An 11,066-nucleotide genomic window follows, 5' to 3' on the forward strand; every position below is an offset into this window, starting at 1 on the left:
CTTATTAGTAATTAGCTGAGCCACAAGCATCTCTCATTATCTGTCCCTCCCTCTGGTAGTTGGTCACCACTACAGAACTGGCCAGTGAAATACATTTGAGCACAGAAATGGGTAGAGCTAATGACAGCTCATTTTTTAAAATCCTGAGGCTTAAAGACTGTTTCTTACAGTAAGTGTTCTCTCAAGTGATTGCTAAAAATTGCAATTTTCAATAAAGTCTTACAATGTGCTATCATTGCTGTGGTGAAATATATTTTTATTATTGGAAAAGTGAAATAGCTTTAAGCTGCTGCTATATATAGCAGCATGTACTATCAATGTCTTGTATCTTGCTGCTGATAAAGCAGGAACCTGAAAAGTCCCTCCAAGACTGATGAATCAGTCCAGGTCCTTAAACTAGGAATCAGGTAGAAATGGAAATTCACCACATACAGCTGGAGTTGCCCCACAATATTTGGATACAACCACATTTTGTAAAGTGGCCATTAATTTTGGTTCTGCTAATTTTTAGTATCCAAATCAATACCTCATAGACATGATTTGTGAAGAGAGCACTTATTAAATGAGTTCAATTTCAAATGCTAAGATACAGTTGAGATGTATGTGAGAAATGCTTATCAAATATTTGCTGACAGATGCAGCTATTTTAGTAGTAAGTTTTTGAAATAAAATCTTAGTTTATGCCTAAATCCAGTTGCATTTGTATGTTTTTATTGGAAATAAGCTATACTGGAAACAGTCTCATCTGTGAACAAGAGAATTACAGGCTGCTCTCCATAAGCCTGTTATTGTTAATTTTTTTCTGCTAGGGACTTGCACATATTTTAGACTGAGTTTATTTTGTGTTGATGCTTTGCATGTTGGGTAATGAACAGGTTTATCAATATACAATCCATTTGAAACCAGTATATTAAATAATTTATTTAGTTCTTTGGGCCTTGCTTCAGTTGCATTTGAAAACATGGTTAACATTCCTGGATTGCTAAATAGCACTGTTAACAATAAGAAAAATGCTATGTTCATCATGGAGCACTTCTGCGGTTCGTGAAATATTAACAATTTTCTGTTTACAGAATATGTATTCCAGTTTTTAAAAATATTGTTTTAGACTGCCTCTGTAAGGCAGCAAAACCATTTTCATGATGATTTCTGGATTTGACACTCATCTCAATTGCTGATCATTTCCCCTATTTAACATCACCCTAAAAATTAAGTAATATGAAATGTTGCCAAAAAATATTATTTAATCATAACGGATATAAATTCACAAAAAACCCTCTAGAATATGACTTCTCAGACCTTAATAATAAATTGCCCCTTCTGGCAATCTAATTGGACAATTGAACAAGTTTTCTGTACAAGGGAAATCAACTTCTCCTTAAAAAAAAAAAAAAAAAAAAAAAAAAAAAAAAAAAAAAAAAAGATGAATTAGTATTTCAAGTTATAGACTCAACTCTGCAAAACTTCAGTCTCATCATGTTGCTCTAGTTGTACAAAATGGGGTAGAAATAGCCTCAGGGAAAAATCCAGAAGTAATGAGGTTAGTTCAAGTGGAGCTGACAGAATAACTCTCTATCAGGCCCCCAACACTAAGCCATATATCCAGGTGCAACAGGTAATACTCACCTTAAACTATCACAAGATCAGCAACAATTTTTCTGTGGTTTCTACTTCTGTTTTTCTAGTTAAACACACAACTTAGGATAGAGTTAGAAGGTACAGACCACAACCTTTATGAGAAGTTAAAAAACAGATTAACAATGTACAACCACATTTGCCTTAGCAGAGCTCTGCAGTAAATTTGCACAATTTCCCCCCTTTCTTTAATAACAGTATCTGCTTAGCTTTAAAATAGTTTATGTATGAAAGATGGAATAACAGAATGTATTTTAGTTCACCCTGGACATTTGATGGCAATATACCTGCCATACCTACAGTGGCACAAGGATAATTAATTGAGACATTGCAAAGGGACATAACACTTTTACTGATAAATTCTTTACATTTTTCCAAAGGATCACAGCCAGTATTTCAGCTTTAGGCTGGTTTATTGCCTAGAGCAAATGTGATTTTGATAGACTTACAGAAGCTATGGAAAAGGTGATCTAGAATGGTTATATGCTTCAAACATTAAAAATATTCCAGGGAAAATAGAAAAGCTGCTGCATTTGAACTTCTTCATGCAAATAAGGACTTACCTGAATATAAATGATGTGCATTTTTGAACAAGGCTACCAAGCAGAAAAAAACCCAAAGCATATTAATATTATAATAGCAAGATAGTTTGATCTTAGTTTGATAGAGATAATTTAAAACCTAGATTAAGGAGGTCATCACAGTGCAAATCATGGATAGAGGGAAATGAAAAACCAGAAAATAGAAATCCTAGCAGTATTTAGTGAAAAACCAATTTCGATCTAAAAAAGTTCTAAATTAGAAACACCAGTGAATTTTATTTTTAGTAGTTCTTCACCGTCCTTCCAGCATAGACACAACAAGTCTGATATTAAAGTGCTTTTGTTAGTATAGCTGACTTGGCTTGATGAACCAATCCTTGCCAAAACACTCATTTACTGATATAACTCTGCCAGCAGACTTTTTCTTGTGCATTATCCAGCCTCTTACAAGGTCTGCCTCTGCCTTTCTTTTGATCCTTAATTGGCCATCACCCTCTTTAGGCAGTTTCACACCATGCTATCTAAAAGAAATATTTCAGTGATTCAGCAATGACAGCTAGAGGTTTAAAATGTTTGTACTTTTTTTGTATGCTAGTTTAATATAAGTGTATAAAACTGTCAAAACTGTCAAAACTGGTCTGATGTCAGAGTCTTGTTGGATTCTCCTGGTATATTCTTGCATCTGAGCAGGATTAGAGAGAAGACTGAAAAGGTTTTTAGTCCCAAAGGGCAGATGCTGCAAGCAAAAGTGCCCATTACCTTTGATGATGATTGAATAGCATCTGTGGCCACAAATGCCATTTCAGAAGTGATGTTAAGTATCAGTTGAAAAAGTAACACCCTGCTAGAGAAAACTAAAATGGGAACTACCTAAGCACCAGACACTGTGCTCCAGATTCTGAAGAAATATTAATGGGAATGCTAAAATTTTATTTCTTCAAAGACTTATGGGATTCTCCCTTATAGAAATAAATTGATTATAAGAGTTTTCTCCAGGAAGAAAAAGTAGATCAAGATAGCTCCAAACAGTAAGTCACAGTAAGAGGCATTAACTGAGGGGCATTAACAAGGTTTATACAAATAGCTATGGACAGTATTTTGGTGAGCAGAGAGGGCTGGGAAATTGTGCATGTGTTTTGTTGGAGTTTTTTGTTTTCTCAGGAAAAATCAGAATTTGGGTTCCTTGGCTTAAGAAACAGCTTTGGCAGGATAAAAATGGAAGCAAGTTTCCTTCTTATAGGTCAAATTCCAGCAATAATAAAACAAGGCTATAGCTGCATTCACTGGATCTGTATATATCCCCAGGCTGTCTGTGGAGGCTACGCTGACTCACAGGGAATGAAACTTGGCATTGCCTTTCAGATGTGGGTAAATTAGGTCAGGCTAATGTGAAACACAATCAGGCAAACACTCAGAAAAAAAAAAATGTTCAGTTGATAGTGATGGCCATGGCACACTAAATGAAACAATAGTTTTTTGAGAATTCCAGTGAACCTTTATTTTCAGTGAACTTTTATCTCAGTTATTCTGTCAGATACTATACTTGGAAAGGGCCTATCAGATTTACTTACTTATTGAGACAAGTGTTTTTGTTCCAGGTTTGTAAGTTCTAGAAACATGTTGACTGAATTCATTGTGTCTGAGAAAAGAGCAGCCTCCTTGAATGAGAATAGTTTAAGAAAAGATAAAATAAAATAGAGAAGCACAGGTACAATATTACGAACAGTAACAAATGGAAGATGTTTACCACACAACTATATCTTCTTTTTGTTTTCTGCAAAATCTGATAAATATTAAATATTATTAAATATGAGATTTCATTGACAACTCTGGAGTTCTGATATTGTTATTACTAAATTCCTCGTGCTAATAAAGCAGAATCTTTAAATACTTATTGAAGTGTCTTCTAAACAGTGAATGGGCCATTAATCCTGCTTCTTAAAAGTCAATACATACAGAGTAGTATATTTTTTCAATGATCACACTGTTTCCAGCTACCAATTATAACCTGCTTCTCTTCAATCTAAGGAGCCCAGAGTCCTTCAGCTCATAAAATATTTGAACATATTTGTGCCATCTCAAAAGCAGATAAGCTGAATTTTTAGATGTTTTATGTATGGGATGTCAGTCTTAACAAATGTTGCAAATACAGCTCAGCAGCATAACAAGACTGTTTAAATTCTATATATTAAGAATAAAAGTAGAGAACTTATGTGACATTTTACGTCAGTTATTGCTAATATGAATGATGAACAATAGCTAGAAATACACATAAATCCGTGTGTATACCTCAAAAATATAGATTGCTTTGAAAGAAATGGTGCATCATTTCTTTTCTTCTCATATCTAGGACACACTGAATGAATTTCAAAGATTAAGAATGGAAGACATCACCTCACTGCAAATTAACAGCCTTGGCTTTAAGTATCTGCTTCCCCCACATGCTGCTTGCCCTCTGTGAAGCATGCTGGCAGTGTGAGACAATGGAATTACAAAGTTTTTCTAAAGCAGACGTGTCTCAAAAATTTAAAGTGTCATCTTTAACAAAAATTTTCACTTTCTTCTACTTCTACGTGTTACATCATGTCCACTCCAGATGTTCCCCTGCCACACTGTGGGGTCCCTCCCAGGGAGACAGTTCTCCATAAACTTCTCCAGTGTGAGTCCATCTCATGAGCAGCAGCTCTCTGCAAACTGCTGCAGCCTGAGTGCATCCCATGGGAAGAGTCCTCCCCAAACCGCTGCAGCGTGGGGTCACTCTTGCATGGGGTGCAGCCCTTGAAGGACAGGCTGCTCTAGCCTGGGCTCCTCTCTCCATGGGCCTCCCACAGGGTCACAGCCCCTTCTCAGGCAGCCACAGCTCCTCCGTGGGCTGCAGGTGGATCTCTGCACCCCCATGGATCCCATGGGCTGCAGGGCACAGCTGCCTCACCATGGTCTCACCATAGGCTGCAGAGGAATCCCAGCTCTGGTGCCTGGAGCACCTTCTGCTCCTCTTTTTCCACCAACCTTGGTGTTTGTTCACATGCTCTCACCCCACTCTTCTCTGGCAATTACAACTGCACGATAATTTTTTTCCTTTCTTCTAAAATGTGTTATCACCGAGGCGGCCCAGCCTTGGCCAGCAGCATGTCCATCTTTGGAGCCACCAGGCATTGGCTCTGCCAGACATGGTAGAAGCTTCTGGCAGCTCCTCGCAGAAGCCAGCCCTGTAGCCCCCCACTACCAAAACTAGGCCATGGAAGTTAACACATCCCCAGTCTAATCTTCCGTAATATTGCCATAAAAGAGGACAATTAATGAGACAATAAATACAAGTGTCACCTTTGATTTCTGGGAGCTCACATGACTTTCCAGTTCAGCATTTTAATCCCATACGGGGTTAATTTTCAATTCACATTCAGAAGTGCTTCCATGGGGTAAAATATCTGAGCATTTGCCTAAACTTTTAATTGAATCTGGGCCAAATTCGTTATTGTTCACTTGTTTTGCATTTGGGAGTAGGTTATTATTTTTTGAAAACCGTTCTGTAAAATGCAGATTATAGATTGTTTGATGATCCAAGAAAGTGACTCAGTGGGGAAGTGTGCAGTGAGTATATCAAAATGAAGAAATAGTCGCAGAGGAAAATCATTAAGATTTCTGAAATGTTTGGTGTATTTTAACCGTGAAATATGCAGTCTGTAGATCTATATAGCAGTCAATAGTGATTTTCAGTGCTGTGGTAGATGTTGGAGGGATTTGTGAGGCAAAGAAATTTTCTAACCTAGAGCTTTTAGAATGCTAAACCATCTAGACCAAATATTTTTTTATCATTACTCAGAAATAAAATATATTTATCAAAGTATATATTATATACAAGCTAATTCTAGTAAGATACCTGTTTTACATAACCTACAACCAAGCTGAGCAATACAGACATTTTTTTTTCCTTAGGAAAATAAGTAGCAAGTAGCATCTGTAAAACTTGACCAGACTAATTTGTAAGAAGTTTTGGAATTAGCTATATCTATCTAAAGTCATCTGTTACATTTAAACTGAAACTCATCTGCAGATGAATTATTGAAAAATGTGAGAAGCAAAAAGATGGGTTTCTACAAGTAGGTCAGCAGCAAGAGGAAGTGTAGGGAAATTGTAGGACTACTCTTGAGCAGGACAGGGAACTGATGACAGAGGAGAGGACACAGAAAAGAGCAAAGTAGTTGATGCCTTCTTCACTTGAATCTGACCCTCAGTAAAGAAAACTGCCACTCTCTTCTCAGTAGTATCTAAACAGGACAAGAAGCATCTTAAAATACAGGAAACTCCAGCTAAACACAAGAAAATGTTTATTTATGTGAAGGTGATCACTACAACAGGTTGCCCAGGACCCCATCCCATCAGGTTTTGAATATCTCCAAGGATGAAGCCTCCACAACCTCTCTGAAGACCATGTGTGATCATGAGCCCTGGACCAGGTCATCTCTAGAGATCCCACCCAATCTCATCCATTCTATAATGCTGTGATAAAATTAAGTAAAGAAAGCAAATTTCCTTTATTACAAAAGAAGCTGGAGTCATGGCATTTTTCCCTTAATGCAATCTAATCTATACTCAAGTACTCAATATTTTCTTATTTAATTTGACTGCTGGATTTTTCCAAGTAGTGCATCGATAATAATATTATCAATGATATCAATTATTTTTATTATTATTGATGTTGTCTGACTGGAGATGGGATTACCTTACTTTCATTGTGATTGGCAGTCCTTTTTAAAAAGACATTGAGAAGTGTTTCTGTTAACTGTTTACCACTAAAGCTGTTTCAGTAAGATAATAGATGGGGAAAAAGAAAATATCTCTTAGCTATGCTTGGTGCTGTAATTTATTTGGTTGGTTCTTTTTGCCTGCAAAACAAACTGGCAGACCACAGCAAACCCCATCATGATAAGGATTGCTACCTTACAAGTAAATTCCTTGCTAGTGATGATAAAGGCATAACAAACATGAAATTAGACAGCTCCACTATCTATTAATCATGGAGCAAAGCAGAATGCTGCCTATTGTTCTGCACAATGGATGGTGTAGTACTTAAGCAGTGGTGTTTCCTGAAAGCCTTAAAAATGATTTTGTTTTTTTTCTTGAACTTGTCCAAGATGTATTTTTTCTCTAATCTGAAAAAGGGGTATGACAAAGATATACAAAATCATTAATTGTATGGAGAAGTTGGATAGAGACCAAGTATTCACCGCCTCTTCCAAAACAAAACTTGTGGGGGATCAAATTAAGCTATTAGGAGCTACACTGGAAACAAATGAAAGTTTTCTTCATGTAGCAGAGAGGAGATCTAGGGAACTACATGCCAAAAGGCGTGGTGGTGCCAAAAAATTTGCAGGAGCTCTAGGGGACACTGAACAACTTCACAGAAAATAAAACCACTGAGAGTTATTAAATACTCCAGCATTGTATCTAGAACAAGAAGTCCCTGAGCTTCTCAGCAGATGGAGACTAGAAAGTATCCTGTGTACTTACCCCCTTTGTAATTTTTCAGGAACATTCCCATTTGGTCACTCTTCCTTTGAGTCTCCACTTCAGGACAGGCTGAAGTGTTTCTCCCTGAGCAATGTGGGAAGAAACAGAAGACAGGAAACAGAAAAGGTGGAGGGGAAAATCAAAATTAAGCATAATAATAAATTTCAAAAAGGAAGAGATCCAGACCACCCTTGACAGCACTAACTGCTATCTTCAAATCTATATGATCTGGTGACCACTGGTCAGTGCCTGGGGCCACATCATCTGTGGTCTGAATTGTGTGACCATGGGGAAATGTCAAACACAGCATAAACGTCACAGTAAATGTGATAATAAGATGTATCATTTTACAATATTATTGCAGAAAGATTATGTTACTTTATGCAGTTATATTAATGTGATTACCCAAATGATAAATTAATTTGCTTTGATTAATTTGTCTCATATCAATGTGTGACTATTATAAATTAAATAATTCTGTAAAAAAAAGGAATTATATATGTAAAAAAAGTTATGCATTGAAATAAAGCTTTTGAAAACCACTGAAATTCATTTAGAATTCAGTTTAGATAAAAACTAGCACAGCCATAGCTGAATTAAACACATTAAGACTTAACAGATGTTATAGGTACCAATCTTTCATATAACCTTCTCCTTCAAGTAGTTGTACGTTTTAACACAACCAAACCAAAGGAAGAAATATGCAAGATAATGTTAACTTGTAATCCTTAAGAACACACACAAAAATAGGTGAAATCCTCATTTAGAGGTTGAGGATGAGGGAAGATAGATTGAGAAGGAAGTGTGTTCTTTGTGAGGGAGCAGCAATTTGTACTTTCCTAGCAGCCATTCACAGCACAAAAGTCTACTAAAGAATTCAAGAAAAAAATTGTGACGGCATTCCCTTGCTCATCTTTATTACAGAAAAATAAGCATCCATAAGCAAAATAAGAAAAACAAGCATGTTACTAAGAATATAAGGCATTTTAGCACCTAAGGCACCTTCTTATAAAGGACTGTTGCCTGAAGCACAGGGCTACTACAGAGAGAGCACTGGTTATTGCAGCACTCTACTTATCAAACAGTAACAAGTGAGATATTTATTTTAGCCAGTGACAAACATTTAGAATCACCAATTTCAGGGTGTGTGTTTTTCTTTTGATGGAAGTATTGCCCCATCTATTCCCCAGTCCAACTGACTACCAAGGTGCAGAGCAGTTGTGTAGCACGCACATGCATGCACAGATGCACATGTGTTACATGCTCTGTCCCTCTTTTACTCAGAGGAAATCTCTAGGGCTCAGGTAGAAACAAGGTTTCCAAAAGCACATTGTACCCAGAAATCAGGCCTCAGAACAATACACTTCCATCCAACCAGAAGAATTACTGGTACATTAGGTAGAATGGAAGAAAATGTTTCTTTCTCTTCCACTTAATCTTCATGCAGAATTTCCTTTACACCAAACACAACTATCTTCTCTTTTCACACAAAGTTTAAGTTGGAAGTGCATTGGCACCAGAAGAAATAATCATCTGTTCCTTGTTCTTACCACGTGCCATCCTCCCCTTGCACTGGCAGAAGTGTTGATCTGGGTGAAGAAACTGATCTGGGCTATCAGTGACTGGTATTTTACTGGCCCTCTGGTGGCTTCCTTTAGGTTTCTGCAGCGTCCGGTGCAAATCCAGCCCTGCCATTAATAAATGAAAAGGGATTTAGAAGTCCTCTCTCTCTTGCCAGAAGCTTTATGTAAGCCTGAACCAGACTTTTTTTCCTGCAAGTTAACTTCCAGGTCATCTTTTTAGTCTTTAATGTTACTAACCCTAACCTCATGTTAATATTAATGTTACCAAGTAACAGTCACATTAAGTTGAAACTAATACTCTGGGAACGTGGGAGAAGAAACAGAACTTGAAAGATTTTTGTTTCCAAAAAAAAGTGTTGTAGTTAGCTGGCAGACAGTAGAATAGTAGCTATTGGTGTTCAGGCCATTGCTCTGTAACTATTCTTAAAGGCTTTAGGAAACACTCAAATTCAATTTGAACCCCTCAAGCCTGAATTACAGTCTATTGATGCCAGCAAAACAACAGCCATAGGAAATCTGAATGCAATGGAAAGAATAGCTACTGCTTTATTCTTCAGACCTCCTGGGCTTCTGCACATGATGCCACTGCAGCTGTGTTGCTGTATGACATCTTTGGGGAAAGAAATGAAGTTTTTATAAAAGCCAAGCTAAATGCACTATTTTAAATTTTCTTTGTAAGTGTATAAAGGTCTAATTAGCACTACTCAGCTGGAAACTTATAAATATTTGAATAGCAGTAAGAATTAGTTTATTTCTACATATATCTTGGCATAAATTGGGGTCATGTGTAATTATCCAAATGACAGCATCTTCTCTGAGATAGTTTTAGAGAATCACTTTTCCTGATCAATGTTGGAAGTAACTAATATTAATGAGTGATACTGAACCTTTAATGTACTTTCTTTTTTATTCTTTAAAAGAACTACTTATGTTCAGAGCTTCATTCACACTGGAATAAGCTGTTCCATGTCACTTTTTGTGACAATTACTAAAGTTCTGTTTTATTCTGTGGCTCCAAAGATAATGGCAATGTTTAACTAAATATTAAATATTAATCCCCAGCAAGGTTTTAAACCTGAATTTTGAGTGAGTGCATAATGTGAGAGATGTTTTGACTGTTTTAATTCAGATGTTCTTACACTACCACCAAAAACTAGATTTAGCTGTCAAAGTTCATCTTTAAATGCTAACAACATCAAAATATTTTTGTGGAAAAACATTAACTATAATTCAAAAATAAAAAATACTTTAACTTCTCACAGTGAAGACTTTTTGATTAGCCTAAGTCTCTTGAATGCCAGATGTAATTTTGAAGATTTTTAGTCTGAGTGAAACTCCTTTGTGACTACATGTGCACTAAGTACATGGGTTAAAGGCCTTCCCTTAAAAATAATGTCTTTCCCAGTCACTCTTTTCTGATGACTCACACCAGGCTCACTTCCCATTACAACTCACTATCATTTAATGCACCTTCATTTCCAGAGCCAGCCAGCATTACCACTGTGAGCTCCCCCCTGGGGATGTCACTACAAAGTCAGGTACTCCAGATTCTATTCATTTTATTCATAATTATCAATGGATGAGATCCTCAAAATGTGTATCTGTTAAGATGTTTCTCATTGCTTAGCACAGACTAGTTCAGCATAAGCTAAAGTGCTTTAATTGATGCTTAGTTTCAAGCCAAGGGGGATCTCCAGATGCCAAATATTTACTTGTACAAACATGTTTGTTTGGTGAAGTTAAGTAAATTTGACATAAACCTGTCACTCAAGAGGGTATTTAAGTTGATTTTACT

This window comes from Vidua macroura, chromosome 3 (assembly GCF_024509145.1).
Source record: "Vidua macroura isolate BioBank_ID:100142 chromosome 3, ASM2450914v1, whole genome shotgun sequence".
NCBI lineage: Eukaryota > Metazoa > Chordata > Aves > Passeriformes > Viduidae > Vidua > Vidua macroura.